Source organism: Lepus europaeus, chromosome 8, assembly GCF_033115175.1.
Source record: "Lepus europaeus isolate LE1 chromosome 8, mLepTim1.pri, whole genome shotgun sequence".
NCBI lineage: Eukaryota > Metazoa > Chordata > Mammalia > Lagomorpha > Leporidae > Lepus > Lepus europaeus.
The window spans coordinates 8,194,462-8,210,350 of NC_084834.1; the positions used below are offsets into that span (position 1 = coordinate 8,194,462).

Consider the following 15,889-nt stretch of genomic DNA (forward strand, 5'->3'; position numbering starts at 1 on the left):
GCCCCTGCGGCCGGAGGCACCCCCGGGCGCAATCGTGGGTGCTGGGGAAGGCGCTGGCCGCCCTCGCCCCCCGGAGTCGGGGGGACCAGGCAGAGGCGGCGGCCGTCGGGCTCCGGACGCCCTGGGTCCGGCGGGCTCTGCGGAGCCGTGGCGCGGTGCGTGCGCCTGGTAGGTGCGCCAAGGCGCTGGGCCGCCGGTGCTCGCCGCCCAGCCCGGTCCAAAGCGGTGCCCGGTTTCTCTGGCTGAAGCCGGGGGATGAACCGTGTACGAAGAGCAGGTTTTTATTCCCGCTTAGCCCTGGCGCGCATCCTGAGTGAAGGCGCGGTGCGTGGACTGTGTGCTCAGGGGGACCCGTTGAGGAGCACCAAGGGGCATTTGGAAAAATGTCCGGGAGTTTTTTTCCCATTATGTTTCTGCTCTGTTTACGTGATTGCGGGCTGATCTCCGTTCTGATTAGCAAAGGCAATGCGGGAGTGAGCTGGCTCATAGCACCAGCAAGGAATGCTTCACTTTTTTTTTTTTTTTTTGTCAAAGCGAGCAAGAAAAATAGGCTAAAAACTCTAAATGCAGGCCCAGAGTAGACGACACACAGAGACATTTTGATCTCCATATGTGTAGCTATAGGTTGTTCAATAACAGATCTCCAGGGAGTATTTCTTCTATTTCTCACCTTCAAGTAATGTTAAGTGAAAGGATTTGTGTAAGTTTTCTGTCAAAACCCGAAAATCCGACACAAGAAAACGTTTCATAGCATGCACTCCAGCAGGACTCGGCATATAGAATTAGAAATTATGAGGCCGGCGCTGTGGCTCAACAGGCTAATCCTCCGCCTTGTGGCGCCAGCACACCGGGTTCTAGTCCCAGTCGGGGCTCCGGATTCTGTCCCGGTTGCCCCTCTTCCAGGCCAGCTCTCTGCTGTGGCCAGGGAGTGCAGTGGAGGATGGCCCAAGTGCTTGGGCCCTGCACCCCATGGGAGACCAGGAGAAGCACCTGGCTCCTGGCTTCAGATCAGCGAGATGCGCCAGCCTCGGCTGCCATTGGAGGGTGAACCAATGGTAAAGGAAGACCTTTCTCTCTGTCTCTCTCTCTCTCCCTATCCACTCTGCCTGTCAAAAATAAAAAATAAAAAAAAAGAAAGAAATTTTGAAAATCAGTTTCTTTTTTGTTATCTGAAAATAAAAATTTAAATGTGATATTAGAACCAAGTCCAATAACTGAACTCAAGACATCCCAGGTACAGGGAAGGCCAGTCTAAATATGTGAGACTGCTGCTGCCTGCGTACTCGGAACGCGTTGTTACTCTTGTTCTAGATTGCTCCTGAGAGTTGCTTTTTTAACTATTGTTACTTCAAAGAGATTATGTGAAGGCAGGTGTTTACCTTTTTTTTTTTTTTTTGGTCTGATTTCAACTTCAGAAATAAAATCATGTTACTATCCGAATGTGATATGCTTTTGAAACTAAAAGCAATGCTCGAATATCTGGAATGTATACTCTATCAAGAATTGCAAATCCCTCTTGGAGACTGCAAGCCTGGGCAGGTAGAGCACCCAGCAGGCCTGAATATCCATCATGGAGTAGTGCACATTATGGGAAAATATACACTATGTAATATGGAAAATATACACTATGTGATATGGAAAAAGTGAATCACTCTGTAGCTGAATAACACAGTGCCGTACAACAAAAGGTCTTATTCCTTGGACACATAGATAGAATTCATTTTACAAAGAAGAATTCAGAAATATACAACATAGGCTTTACAGTTCATTGTTATGTGAGGGAGACTTTCAGTCCACATATAACTTATAACAGGATGCAAAATGTTTATCCATTGTATTTTAAAAGATTTTTTTAAAAAAATGTATTTATTTGAGAGACAGAAGAAAGGGAGAGAGACAGAGAGAAAGGTCTTCCATCCACTGGTTCACTCCCCAAATGGCTGCAACGGCCTGAGCTGATCCAAAGCCAGGAGCTTTCTCTGGGTCTCCCACATGGGTGCAGAGGCCCAAGCACTTGGGCCATCTTCCCCTGCTTTCCCAAGTGCATTAGCAGGGAGCTGGATAGGAAGTAGAGCAGCCGGGACTTGAACCGGCACCTATATGGGATGTCCTCACTGCAGGTGGAGGCTTAGCCCACTATGGCACAGCATTGGCCCCTATCCTTTGTATTTTTTTTTTTTTTGATAGGCAGAGTGTACAGTAGAGGGAGACAGAGAGAAAGGTCTTCCTTTGCCATTGGTTCACCCTCCAATGGCCGCCATGGTAGGCGCGCTGCGGCCAGCGCACCGCGCTGTTCCGAAGCCAGGAGCCAGGTGCTTCTCCTGGTCTCCCATGGGGTGCAGGGCCCAAGCACTTGGGCCATCCTCCACTGCACTCCCTGACCACAGCAGAGAGCTGGCCTGGAAGAGGGGCAACCGGGACAGGATCGGTGCCCCGACCGGGACCAGAACCCGGTGTGCCGGCGCCGCAAGGCGGAGGATTAGCCAGTTAAGCCACGGCGCCGGCCTTGTCCTTTGTATTTTTAAAAGCAGAAGTAAACCGTTGTGAACCAACATTAAGAAAACTACAAGGGTGCTTCCCCTTGGCATGCCGCGTTTTAGGGGGCGTGACTCAGAAGTCCACAGGGAACCAGCAAATGGTGAGGTCTCGTCAGTCTAGGAGTTTGATGGGACCCGAGCAGTTCGACCTAACAAAGTCTTGGATAAAGGAAAATGCGTACCATTCTTAAACAGCATCCAAATTCCGTTTAGACTAAGATATACTAACAAATGGAAAATGGACTTCCATACCCATTCTGAGGTAGACATAGGTTGCTTTCGCATTTTGAGCGACTGTGCTTTCAACCTGGGCCGAGTTTTCTGGATTGCACAGTGGTGCTCGGGACAGCTTTGCCCTTGGCTCCAGCACTGGGAGTTTAAAGGCAGCTGAAAGGTAAGGAGGGCAGCAGGCAGGATTGTGGGAAGGACACAGGGAACACGGGGTCAGCGGGACGAGGTTACTGAAGGCAGGAAGACAAGAAGGCGGGACATGTACAAACGATGGAGGTCTACACGTTTCAACAGAGCTGGTATAACTACGTGCCTTAGAGGCCTCCACTTTTGAAGGAAGGCAACTGTCCTAACGAATCTCACCTCACAAATACCCTTTTGGGTTTGAGCTAACTTTTTGGACTCAGCTTTAGGAAATAACATTTGACTTAATGAATTTATTTATTTGACTAAAAATCTGATGATGAAGTTGCTGGTATTCATTTTATTTTCCAGCAACAGACAGAGGTCAAGTTTGTTACTTTTTGGAATTTAGACTCTTTTTTCTGAACTTTGAAAAGGAGTAGCTGTTTTATAAGGAGTTAGTTATTGTAATAGAAATCAGCAGATCAGTGATTATGAGAGGCTACTTCAAACGTCATGGGAATTAACAGATAAGTTAACATTTTAAAGCCCATATTTAGGAGTGTTCTTCAAAAAGTTTTTGGAAATGTGTTATGAAAAAATATGCATGGATTTCATTTTTTACACCAAAATATACTTATTTTTAAATCCCACTTTTCCACGATTTTTTAAAAATAGTATCCTCACACATATAAAACCCTCCATTGTGGCAGAAGTAAGTGTCAAATGAGAGGTTTACTTGGTTAGATGAGCAGCTGATGCTCAGACATGTGTGTTGACACCAGACGCTCTCTTCCTGAGCAGAAAAAAGTGATCTTTGTCCTCGTTTGGTGTAGACTGGGCTTGAACTTCTGAATGTGTTTCTCTCAGTCAGTCAACATTTGAATTCATCAAGAGGGAAAATGAGTTGCATTGTGAATGGACAGAGAGGACTTCTCTGACCTCTTGTGTGATGTCCCGGTGGGCATCAGCTGGTCCTTGACGAGCTGGGTTTTTAGTCATCCTTTGGTATAGCTCTGGAGATCTGCAACACCAGCTGGAGCCAAGTTGAAGGTGTCAGACAGCCTCAGCGAGCAGAACCCCGAGTGGTCTTGTCCCCTCTCTGTCCTCACGCGACAGGAGTCCGGACCCCCGTGGGTTTCCTGGATGCTGGGAGTTGGTGTGGTGGCCTTTTTGGGACTGGGGTGAAGACTGTGCTCTGGGCCAGTGGTTGCTTCTGAGTGCTCAGATGTGTTCCCATTAGTTCTGACACCTGCCAGGCATGACGGTTCGCCCGTTTGCTTTGCTTTTACTTGCATTTAATGCTTTGCTTCGTATTTCTGCACACAAAGACTCATGTGTTCAAACCGGGCACATGCCTTCCTAAGCATGCATATAATCATTGCAGTACTCAGAAAAGAAACCTTTATTAATTTATGTGTCAGCAATAGAATCCGTATTCCCAGATGGTTCCTCCCAGTTAGAGCTAAAATTAGCTTGTTTAAAACATTGGTTTTTAAAGTTTCACAAAAGTTTATTATTTCAAAAAGCTTTAAAAACACAGAAATGTTGTTAACAAAATACAGTGATAAAAACCTAACATATTCTAAAGACAGACTGCTTTGAGATACTTTTAAGTTCATTTTTGAAAGTTGGGAACTTTTTTTTTGCTTTGTTTTGTTCATACTTCCTTATTTTTTATAAATGCTTTTACTTAGATAAAGAGAACAGATTTTAAGCATTTTATAGGTAAAAATTTTAAGAATATAACAATACTTTCCTACTTTCTTCCCTCCTCAAAATACTAATTCTTTTACATGTAGTTCAGAACTGCTTTTGGAAAGTAAATCTGATTTATAGCTGGAATGCTATCTTCAAAACATTCTTTAGTGCTTAAATTTTTCTTTCTCAAATGCCAGAATGATTATTTTGGATCTATTCCTCCAAAAATCTGTTAAAATTTAAAGAGTATGAATGCCAATGTTCATTTGCCAAATATTGTGATGGAACATTTAATGCTGGCAAAAGTCCTTCACAACTTGAAAAAAAGAAGTGGAGATTGGAGCATTTGTGTTGGTTCTCTTCATAATAGGTTACTATGTGTTAGTGCGAAGTGATTACAGCTGCGTAGTGCCTTACGCTTGGTGAGGACGGATGTGGCTTCTGGAGAAAACTCTAGATCCACCACACTTGGTCAAGAGTTATGTTTAGACCTGAGTGAGTCATCCCCGCTTTTACCAAAAGGAACCTCTTGATTGACTTGTTGTGGGCTGATGGAGGAGAGGGGAAGTTGGGCCTGCCCCTGACACCGTGTTCTGTGTTCACACAGAAAAGGCAGTTTTCTGTGAACATGAACTTGGAAGTGGCAGAATACTCATGGGCTGGCTTACTCCCCTAGGGCTTACGATTGGGGTAAATTCCCCACCTTTACGGACTTAAAAGGACCCTTTTAGTCCATGTAAAGTGGGACACAATAGTCCAGGTTTTCCCAAAGTGTATTCAATAGAACATTAATTCAGTAGGGATTGATAGGTCTTACGTAAGCACATATTGACAAGTGTGAATGTTGCAAGACCTGGTGGAGTCCTTATTAATATGCTTAGGTTTGTTTCAGATCTCCAAATTAGATGTACCATGGAGGGGTTTCACAAAGTTCAGGGAAAATGGAATTAAAAGGGAAGTTTATTTTGGTACACAAAATTTGGAAATCCATGCATAGTTTAAAAAATACGTATTTTCTGTGAAATTTTTGAAGACCTCCCTCATAAGCATGGATTTCAAGTTTATTTTGAACTCAAATAAACGAATCTTTTAATTCTACTTTCCCTGAACTTTTTGAAGTCCCCTTGTATGCTATCCAGTATAGTACTATATACTATACAGTATTTTCCTATCTTCTTTCACAGTGGAATTCATTTTTTTTGAAGAGCTTGTCTTGGAACTAGTGTTACAGTCTTGAGAAACAGGGCCTTAGTCCCTTGTCACTTGTTACGTTATTAAGAATCCATTTGGCCAATCTCTAGTGGGGAGTCTCCTACAGGGAGTTCTTCAGGGGTCAGATCATATGTTTTCCTTTTTTGCATGCGAACAGCCAGCATGGAGATTATGTCGAGTCAACTGGTTGACCTGAGACTCTGATTCTGATGACCAAGGAGCTAATTTCAGTTGGAAAGATGAAGCTGAGACACACGTATCCCAACTCTTATCATGAAGATGGGCCCATGCTTTTAGCTTTTGTTTCCTTCTTTTTCTTGACTATAAAATGGAACTACTTTAAAAATTCACACCCCACTTTGGCTGAGAGGCCAAAGTAGTAACATATGAGGGTACTTCCAAAGGTTTGCGGAAAATTATGCGGGAAAGAATTTAGCGAGTAAGCTTGCATCCAATTATTAAGAAGATGGACTAATTTGTGAAATTGTTTCCTTTCTTTCAACTGCTCTGGAAAATGTGCCTCACAGGCCTTAGGTTGAGTCAGCTGTCTTGGCTGTGTCCACTGTGAGATCTGCTTCCGCCAGGCCTACCGGATGCTTGCCTCCAGCCATGGTGTTGTGTGGGCCTGGTTTAGAGCCCTGCAGGGTGTTTTCCCTCCCATTGTGTTTTCTAGTTCACAGATGTTTGCCTTTGATCGATTTCTAACATGTGGGGCAGTCCTGCTCCTTTTGTGCCATCTGTTTGCCTCACCCAATAGGAACAGACTGTTCATCATGGGGTGGACATTTGTTGCAGTGGTAAGACACTGCTTGGGAGACAGGGTTGGGGCACAGAATGATGTTAAGGCACAGTTGGGGACATCTGCGTCCAGTATGAGTGCCTGGGTTTGAGTCCTGCCTCCCTTCCTGTCCAGCATTCTCACTAATGCACCCTGAGAGGCAGCGGATGATGGTTCAAATAATTGGGTCCCTGCCACCCACATGAGACACCTACATTGAGTTCCTGGCTTCACCCTGGCCTAGCTCCAGCCGTTATAGGCATTTGGGAGAGCGAACCAGCTGATGGAAGATCTTGCTTGCACTCTTTGTCTCTGTGACTTTCAAATAAAATGAAAAGAAGTACATAAAAATTTTTAGAGATTGGTCATCGTTATGTGAGAATGTCTTGATGATTGTTCCTTGAGATAATTAAATTTGGGCCATTCCAGGATTTTCACTGGCCATCTAACCGATCTAAGGAATTTGTGATGAAACTGCGTAGGAACTGGCTGTTGTCTTTGGCAGATGTGAAAGAGCTTCCGAGCGTCCTTGCATTCTCACTGCCCTGACTTCCACGCCGCTGCTGTGTCTCTGTAGTTCTTGGAGAATTACCGTGTAAAGGTTTACGTGCAGGCTTTGATGTAGGGAATCTGAGTGCCGATTCTGGCACGCTGTTTTCCATTGTGCTCATGGGCAAGTCAGTGAATTTCTCTTTTAAGTCCCAAATCCGTCATCTCGGAAATGATAATACCAAGACGATTAAATGATCTGACAATGACAAAGTTCTTAATAAAGTGTGTGTGGCATTTTCCATCGTTGATTGATGTGTTCTATCAGTGAACTGTAATCTTGTGCTCAGAACTTGTTCAAGAGAACTTAAAGTTCATGAAAATTGGAATGCAAAGATACGTTTATTTTGGTGCAAAAAAAAATCGAAATTCACACATACAGCGGATTTTCAGAGAGTGCACAGAAAGTGTGTATCATGAAGCAGACTATCCATAACTTTCAAAATCTTTGTGCCACAAAATAAACATCTTTCAGTTTCGTGGATTTCATTCAAAGTCACATATCTTCACATTTTAATTGTTTTTTCTCTCACGAAATGGTATTCACATTGTACTTGAAAATGCCATGAAAGCGAAAGTTTATCCAAGAGCTGGCTGATGGGTCACATGGGCCTGGATTTGAAAGGTGTTTAAATGTACTTGTCCTTTCCCTTCCCATTAATTATTCAAATTGCTCTGAGTCCATCGTTCTATGAATGTTCCTTTTATTTTAAAATTCAGGATATGGTATTTTCTAAGTGATCTAACAGCCAGCTCATTCTAATAAAACATGGCTGAAGCGCAGCATCTGTGTGTGTTTTCAGAAACTTTTATTATTTTCAGATGATCGGTCTCCAGCTTTAACCATCCCCAGTTGAGTAACTCTTGAAGGATAAGGGGGCAAGTAGAATATACAGGGTTGACACTTGAACAAAAATAAATGAGTTAATTATGATAATATTCCCTGGAACAACTCTGTACTGCTAGGAAAGACTTTGTTTTTTATAGAAACCTGTTTACCGGCCGGCGCCGTGGCTCAACAGGCTAATCCTCTGCCTTGTGGCGCCGGCACACCGGGTTCTGGTCCCGGTCGGGGCGCCGGATTCTGTCCCGATTGCCCTTCTTCCAGGCCAGCTCTCTGTGTGGCCAGGGAGTGCAGTGGAGGATGGCCCAAGAGCTTGGGCCCTGCACCCGCGTAGGAGACCAGGAGAAGCACCTGGCTCCTGGCTTCGGATCAGCGCGGTGCGCCGGCCGCAGCGCGCCTACCGCGGCGGCCATTGGAGGGTGAACCAATGGCAAAGGAAGACCTTTCTCTCTGTCTCTCTCTCTCTCTCTCACTGTCCACTCTGCCTGCCAAAAAAAAAAAAAAAAAAAAAAGAAACCTGTTTACCATAACATCACTACTAATCATCATTGTTCTGGAACAATAATAAAATCTCTTCATTTAGAGATATTTCAAGGGCTAATTACTTTTTTTTTTTTTTTAAAGAAATATTAATTTATTTAAGAAGCAGACTTACAGAGAGGTCTTTCATCCACTGGGTCACTCCCCAAATGGCCACAACAGCCAGAGCTAGGCTGATCCGAAGCCAGGAGCTTCCTCCAGGCCTCCCACGTGGGTACAGAAGCCCAAGCGCTTGGGCCATCCTCCACTGCTTTCCCAGGCCACAGCAGAGAGCTGGATTGGAAGTGGAGCAGCCGGGACTTGAATTGGTGGGACTTGAATTGGCACCAGAGATGGAGGCCTAACCTATTACACCATAGCACCGGCCCCAGGGCTGATTACTTTTAAAAATGAGTGCAGGTCCTTAATTTTTTGATGATGCTGAATATAACTTTTAACTGAAGTTCAGGCTGCTATAAAAGTCGATTGCTGTGGTTTTGCATGTCAGGGTAGTAGGGAGAGGCCACGATGATCGCGTTCATTGGCTCAATGCTGGCAGCTCCTCTTAAGTTCAGATCCTAGAGTGATGCTATCTGATTGGACTCACCCTATTCCTCTCCCTACACCACCTAAAACAATTAAATCCAGAAGAATCTTTGTATCACTACGCAGGTCCTTTTCACTACCAGTATATAACTTCCCACCCCAAGAAACGTCTTATACAAAGAGCTGAGTGCAACAACTTGCTCAAATCATAACCTTTGCTTTGAGTTTAGGAAAACATCAATATAAACAGTGAGTTATCACCTCCCTGACCAGATCCCTAACAACCTTTTTCTTTGTCCTGTTTCTAGCCAAAGGGGTACACCCTTTTATCCTAACCATTATAAAATTTTACAATGTGGCGTTCCATGCTGCAAATCAGCTTTCTAAAGTGAAAATAAAACATAAGACTTTGTTAATATACCTGCTGCTTTCAATCTAATTTAGAGAATGCCTAAAGGATACCTGCTATGGACAAAGGCCTTTCAAAAAGATTGTGCTGGCCAGCGCTGTGGCTTAACAGGCTAATCCTCCGCCTTGCGGCACTGGCACACCGGGTTCTAGTCCCGGTCGGGGCGCCGGATTCTGTCCCGATTGCCCCTCTTCCAGTCCAGCTCTCTGCTATGGCCCGGGAAGGCAGTGGAGGATGGCCCAAGTGCTTGGACCCTGCACCCGCTTGGGAGACCAGGAGAAGCACCTGGCTCCTGGCTTCGGATCAGCGAGATGTGCCGGCTGCAGCGGCCACTGGAGGGTGAACCAACGGCAAAAAGGAAGACCTTCCTCTCTGTCTCTCTTTCTCTCACTGTCCACTCTGCCTGTCAAAAAAAAAAAAAGATTGTGGAGCAATGGAACTGGAAGATAAGTGTATTTTGGAGCAAAAAAACCCTGAAATCCGTGTGTTGTTTTATCATCATACACATTTTCCATGAACTATTTGAAGAGCCCTAGTATATTTATTTTACTTTGTCTGCCAATCACCGTTTAGGGCAACACCTTAACTTGAAGTGTATTACATTTCTTGCTTTGGAGTAACTCTTTTACATGGTGAACTTAATTTGCATACTGAACAACTGGTGGGCACATTCCTTGATTCTACAAAACATCTGTTGCATGTAGATGCAAGGGCCTCTCCTTTTCTTGATACAGCAAATGTAAAGACAATACCTATAAGGGAAACTATGGCAATATTAAAGATATTTGCATAATAAAATGGTTTTTGCCCTTTTTATCTTATAGATTGTGGTGTTGAACATTTGATTTTAATGTATAACAATCCTGTTGAAAGAGCTGTGTTTGTCTGAAATCATAACATTGGTCAATTTTTCAACCTAGATTTTTTTTTTAAGTTTACTAGAGGAAACCAGGCTTATTCATTGTGGGAACTTAAATGTCAAGCCAGATTCCCAACATAATAAGCATCATGGGGATTATATTAACACACTTTTGGAAACTGCATTAGCTCCACAGAAGCAGCAGGACCTCTATAGAGCTCACACACAAGAAAATCTGCTTGTTCAATGTACTTTTTCAAGAGCCAAATTCAGTTTTTGGAAAATTCCAAAACTATAAAAACCAGATAATTTTCATGTGGATATTACTATGTGAACATATAGACTAAAATACTATGACATTTTGTCTTGCTTTTGTTTTCTAAGTTATTTGAAAGAGAGTGAGTGAGTGAGTGAGCTCCCCAACTGCTGGTTTACTCTCCAAATGCCCTTAATGCCTGGGGCCAGAGCCGAAGCTGGGAGCCAGGAAATCCACCCAGGACTCCCAAGTGGGTAGCGGGAACCAAATTACTTGAGTCATCCCCTCGGCCCTTCAGGGTTTGCTGTACCTGGGAGCTGGAGTCAGGAGCCAGAGCCAGGAATGACCCCCAGGCACTCGAATGTGAGACATTCGACCTCTTCAGCTCTAGGCTAAATGCCCCTCCATGTCAAGGCCTTGATGATGGCGAGGTAACTGTGAAAGCAGAAATTATCCCGAATTGTTTGCAGTTTCAAATTGGGTTAAGCGTTTATATTTAGGGATTTTATTTGCATCTATAAAATGACTTCATTTTTGTTTTTACATCTGTTCACAGCTATTATCAGTAACTGAAGAGTTTTCTCTTTTATCTAAGTGGTTTATTCCTTTTAAAAAACTGTACTGCAAAAGTCTTTCCTTTCAGGAAGTTTTCCTGAGTGACGCGTGTCTTCTCCATGTGTGGTCAGATATTCTCCCAAGGGTTCAACTAGTTGGGCTGAATTTGCTTTTGCCCTTTTGAGGAGATAACAGGGTTTGGGCCAGAGGATATTGATGTGGCCCCGTGTTTTCTCCTCTGACTCCCTGTAGAGGTCCCCCTCGCCTGTGGATAGTCTAACAACAGTGGTCCAGGGCAGGTGTGTGGTGAAGCTGCCGCCTCGGATGTCTGCACCTCACCCGTAGCGGAGTGCTGCTTCTAATCCTGGCTACTCCACTTCTAACAGCTGGAAGATCTCTCTCCATCACTCTGCTTTTCAATTAAAATGTAAAGAAGAAATCTTAAATAATGGATAGTGGCTGACTACCAGTTGGGAGGGTTTTGTCTGATAAGCCTGTGTCATGAGCGCACTGGCTGTGTGTAGGCACATTTGCTGTCCAATGTTTACCCATAGCTGTCCAGCTCTATACGCCACCTCCAGATGATCTTAAATTCTCAGTTCTTCCGTATTCATCACAGGTAAGGATTTAGATAATGAAGAGTCCTCTTTTTGTTGAAAAGTGTTTCGGGGCCGTTGTTACGGCTCAGCGGGTTAAGCTGTGCCTGTGACATCACACCTGGCTGCTGTGCTTCTGGTCCAGCTTCCTGGGAAGGCATTCGATGGTGGCTCAACTACCTGGGCCTCTGCCTCCCATGTGGGAGATCCAGGTGGAGTCCCTGACACCTGGCTTCATCCTGGCCTGGCTCTGGCTTTTGTGGCCATGTGGGGATTGAACCAGCGATGGAAGACCTCTTTGTATCTCTGTCTCTGTCAGTGTGCCTTTCAAACAAAGAAAAAAAAATTTTTTTTCAAAAAGAAGTCTTTAACAGATCATGGTCCCTCTACCCCTCCTGGACTTTTGGGACTAATGTAACCCCATACAAACCCTGCTTTATAAAAAACAAAAGGGGGGAATGTTAGGAAACTGGCGCAGTTTAACCAGGTGGCCGCATGGCCCAGCTACCTGAGCCAGGCTCCACCCCCATCCTAATGGGATTCGCTGCTCCTGCTTCTCTGCCTGCCCTCAGGCAAAGTTTTAAAAGGGCCTGTTCCTGAACACGTGCTCTCTCTCTGTTCTTCTCTCTTGGCTCTTGGCCCTTCTCTCTTGCGCTCTCTTGGCTTCTCTTGGCTTCTCTCCTCCTCTCGTCTCTCTCCTCCCTCCTCTCTGTCTCTCTCTCTTACAGTCTCCTTCTCTTTTCCCTTCGCCGCCCCTTCACTCCGGTCCGTAGGGTGTTCCCCAGTAAACCCTTTCCCTTAAAAAAAAAAAGAAACATCAAATACATACATTTCCTTCTTTTTAAAAGAACATTTTGTCACAATGAGTTTAACTTGTTCCCTATAAAAATACACATAAATTGCTCTCATTTTTACGTACTAGGAACTCTAAGTAAAAATGCTAAGGAGAGTTATGTTCCAAGGAGGACAGGTAATCTTGAGAAGTTGATTTTTTAAAGAGGCTGTTTTTAGGAGGTGTCATGGAACTGTGAAGGAACTGTGGGAACACGGAGCTAGGCGCATTTTGGCTTGATCTCCATTGCCATTGTTTCTCACGCAGGGGCAGCCTGCTCTCAGCTACACAGAAGAGACTCATTTCTTTTTCTCGCCAGTGTCTTTGCACTCTCCTTGTCATTTCTGACAAAGAGCGTTTGTAAAATGAGGCTTTAAGATGTGGCTGTAGGTTCAGTAAGAAGTAAATAGTTTGAAGCATTGCTTGTGCCGGAGTTTTCTTTCTCTCTGGAGAACCATCCTTCTCGTTCATTTCTTAGCCAAACATAGGAAACCTCTTAGAAGGTCATGGTGACTTATAACCATTTATAAATTAAACACTATAAAATTATTTGGCATGTAAACATTATTAGAATGTCACTAAAATCATAAATGAACATTAGTACAAACATTTGATGAGCATCATAATTTCAGTTAAATTTAGCATGCATTTTTATAATGTCAGTGCTTGATTTTCACATTATCAAATTATCAAGTGAAATGTCCTCTCTTTTTTTTTTTATTATATATTTGAAAGTCAGAGAGAGAAGGAGGTAGAGAGAGAAAGAGAGAGAGAGAGAGAGAGAGATCTTCCATCTGCTGGTTTAATCCCCAGTTGGCTGCTATGGCCGGAGCTGCGCTGATCTGAAGCCAGGAACCAGGAGCTTCTTCCGGGTCTCCCACATGGGTGCAGGGGCCCAAGGACTTGGGCCATCTTCCACTACTTTCCTAGGCCATAGTAGAGAGCTGGATCAGAAGGGGAGCAGCTGGGACTAGAACTGACACCCATATGGGATGCCGGCACTGGAGGCAGCAGCTTTACCCACTATGCCACAGCACTGGCCCTGCTCTCATTTCTTAAGGAGCAATTTTTTTGGATTGTCTGTGTATTCCTGGAACCAGGATAGTGGCTGCTCTTTTTGCTGTAGACTGTACCGTGTATCTGCAGGCTCTGTAGTAAATCACCATGAATTACTGAAAGTGATTAATCGTGGCGGCGCTGTGGCGCAGCCGGTAAAGCCGCCGCCTGCAGTTCTGGCATCCCAGATGGGTGCAGGTTCAAGTCCTGGCTGCTCCACTTCCGATCCAGCTCTCTGCTGTGGCCTGGGAAAGCAGTGGAGGATGGCCCAGGTCCTTTGGCCCCTGCATCCAAATAGGGGACCCGGAAGAAGCTCCTGGCTTTGGATCGGTGCAGCTCCGGCTGTTGTGGCCAACTGGGGAGTGAACCAGAACTGGAGTGAACCAGGGGATGGAAGATCTCTCTCTTTCTCCCCCTCCCCTTCCCCCCACCCCTCCCGTGTAACTCTGGCTTTCAAATAAATAAATAAATCTTTAAAAAAAAGTGACTAATGAATGGAACACTGCAGAATGAATGACACGTGTACTAGATATGGTTATATACACTTGGCCAAATCGGCAACTGTGTATTCTTCCCCCACGTGCAAGGCAGATAGTTACATCAGTGCTCATTAACACTCTTATGTATGAGCTCAATTCTTTTTTTTTTAAATTAATTAATTAATTTTTTTTTTGACAGGCAGAGTGGATAGTGAGAGAGAGAGACAGAGAGAAGGGTCTTCCTTTTGCTGTTGGTTCACCCTCCAATGGCCGCTGCGGCCGGCGCATCTCGCTGATCCGAAGCCAGGAGCCAGGTGCTTCTCCTGGTCTCCCATTCAGGTGCAGGGCCCAAGGATTTGGGCCATCCTCCACTGCCTTCCCGGGCCATAGCAGAGAGCTGGCCTGGAAGAGGGGCAACCAGGATAGAATCTGGCGCCCTGACCGCGACTAGAACCTGGTGTGCAGGTGCCGCAAGGCAGAGGATTAGCCTGTTAAGCCACGGCGCCGGCCATGAGCTCAATTCTTATAGGAGGGAGAATTCATCATGAGTTTGGAGATATTTTTATTTTACTTTATTTTTCTTAAAAGATTTATGTAGTTTATTTATTTGAAAGGCAGAGAGACAGAGGAAGAGAGATCTTCCATCCCCTGCTTCACTCCCCAAAGGACTGCAACAGCCAGGGCGGAGCCAGGCTGAAGCCAGGAGCCAGGAGCTCCATCCTGAGTTCGCATATGGGTGGCAGGGATTCACATATTTGAACATCATCTGCTGCTACCTGGGTGCCTTAGCAGGAAGCTGGATCAGAAGTGGAGCAGCCAGGACTGGAGCCAGCTCTCTGATGTGCAATGTGGGCTTCCCAAGTGGAGGCTTAACCAGCTGTGCAACAACACCCACCCCTCTGTTATTATCTTAATGTTGAACTTGGACTTACTGGTGCTTCAATTCTCTGACCTCTGCATGCAGGGAAAGGGAATGAATGAAAACGTGTTTCTGAAATGAATGTAGAGAAGGGTGAGACTTGCCAGTATTTTCTCGAAAATTTATTGGATTAAGGTAATGTATTTATAGGCCCCATAAAGATAGTAGCATAAGGAAAACTTTCCCAGAAGGCCGAGGAGTCTCATTTGTAGACCATTCTACATATTCCATGATGTTCTCTTTTCTCAAATCGAGGCTATAAGAATGCTTCATTGTGGCCGGCGCCGTGGCTTAACAGGCTAATCCTCCGCCTTGCGGCGCTGGCACACCGGGTTCTAGTCCCGGTCGGGGCGCTGGATTCTATCCCGGTTGCCCCCCTTCCAGTCCAGCTCTCTGCTATGGCCCGGGAAGGCAGTGGAGGATGGCCCAAGTCCTTGGGCCCTGCACCCGCATGGGAGACCAGGAGAAGCACCTGGCTCCTGGCTTCGGATCAGCGCGGTGCGCCGGCTGCAGCGGCCATTGGAGGGTGAACCAATGGCAAAAAGGAAGACCTTTCTCTCTGTCTGTCTCTCTCACTATCCACTCTGCCTGTCAAATAAATAAATAAATAAAAATTTAAAAAAAAAGAATGCTTCATTGTAAAAAGGCCCTGCTAGCCACATGCAGGTGTAAACCACACTCATTGGACAGGTCGTCAAGAAAAAATGCATTCAATCATGCAGCAGGCATTTATAGATATGAGAATTCTTTTAAACCAGTTCACATTCGGAAATCAAACTGAGCAGTAAAGGGGAGAACCTGAAATACTGTTCTCCTCATCTCCAAATGTCTCACTGTGCTTCTTCTGCATGACTTCCTTAGCATCAATACCCAAGTGTCTCCTCTTTG

The 15,889-nt window shown here is 44.9% G+C and overlaps 1 protein-coding gene across 1 annotated transcript in view; it reads left to right on the forward strand.

The window, feature by feature from the left end:
• CPE (carboxypeptidase E) overlaps positions 1-15,889 on the forward strand; it is a 124,551-nt gene that overhangs the window by 395 nt on the left and 108,267 nt on the right. The gene's annotated exons all lie outside the window — the stretch shown is intronic.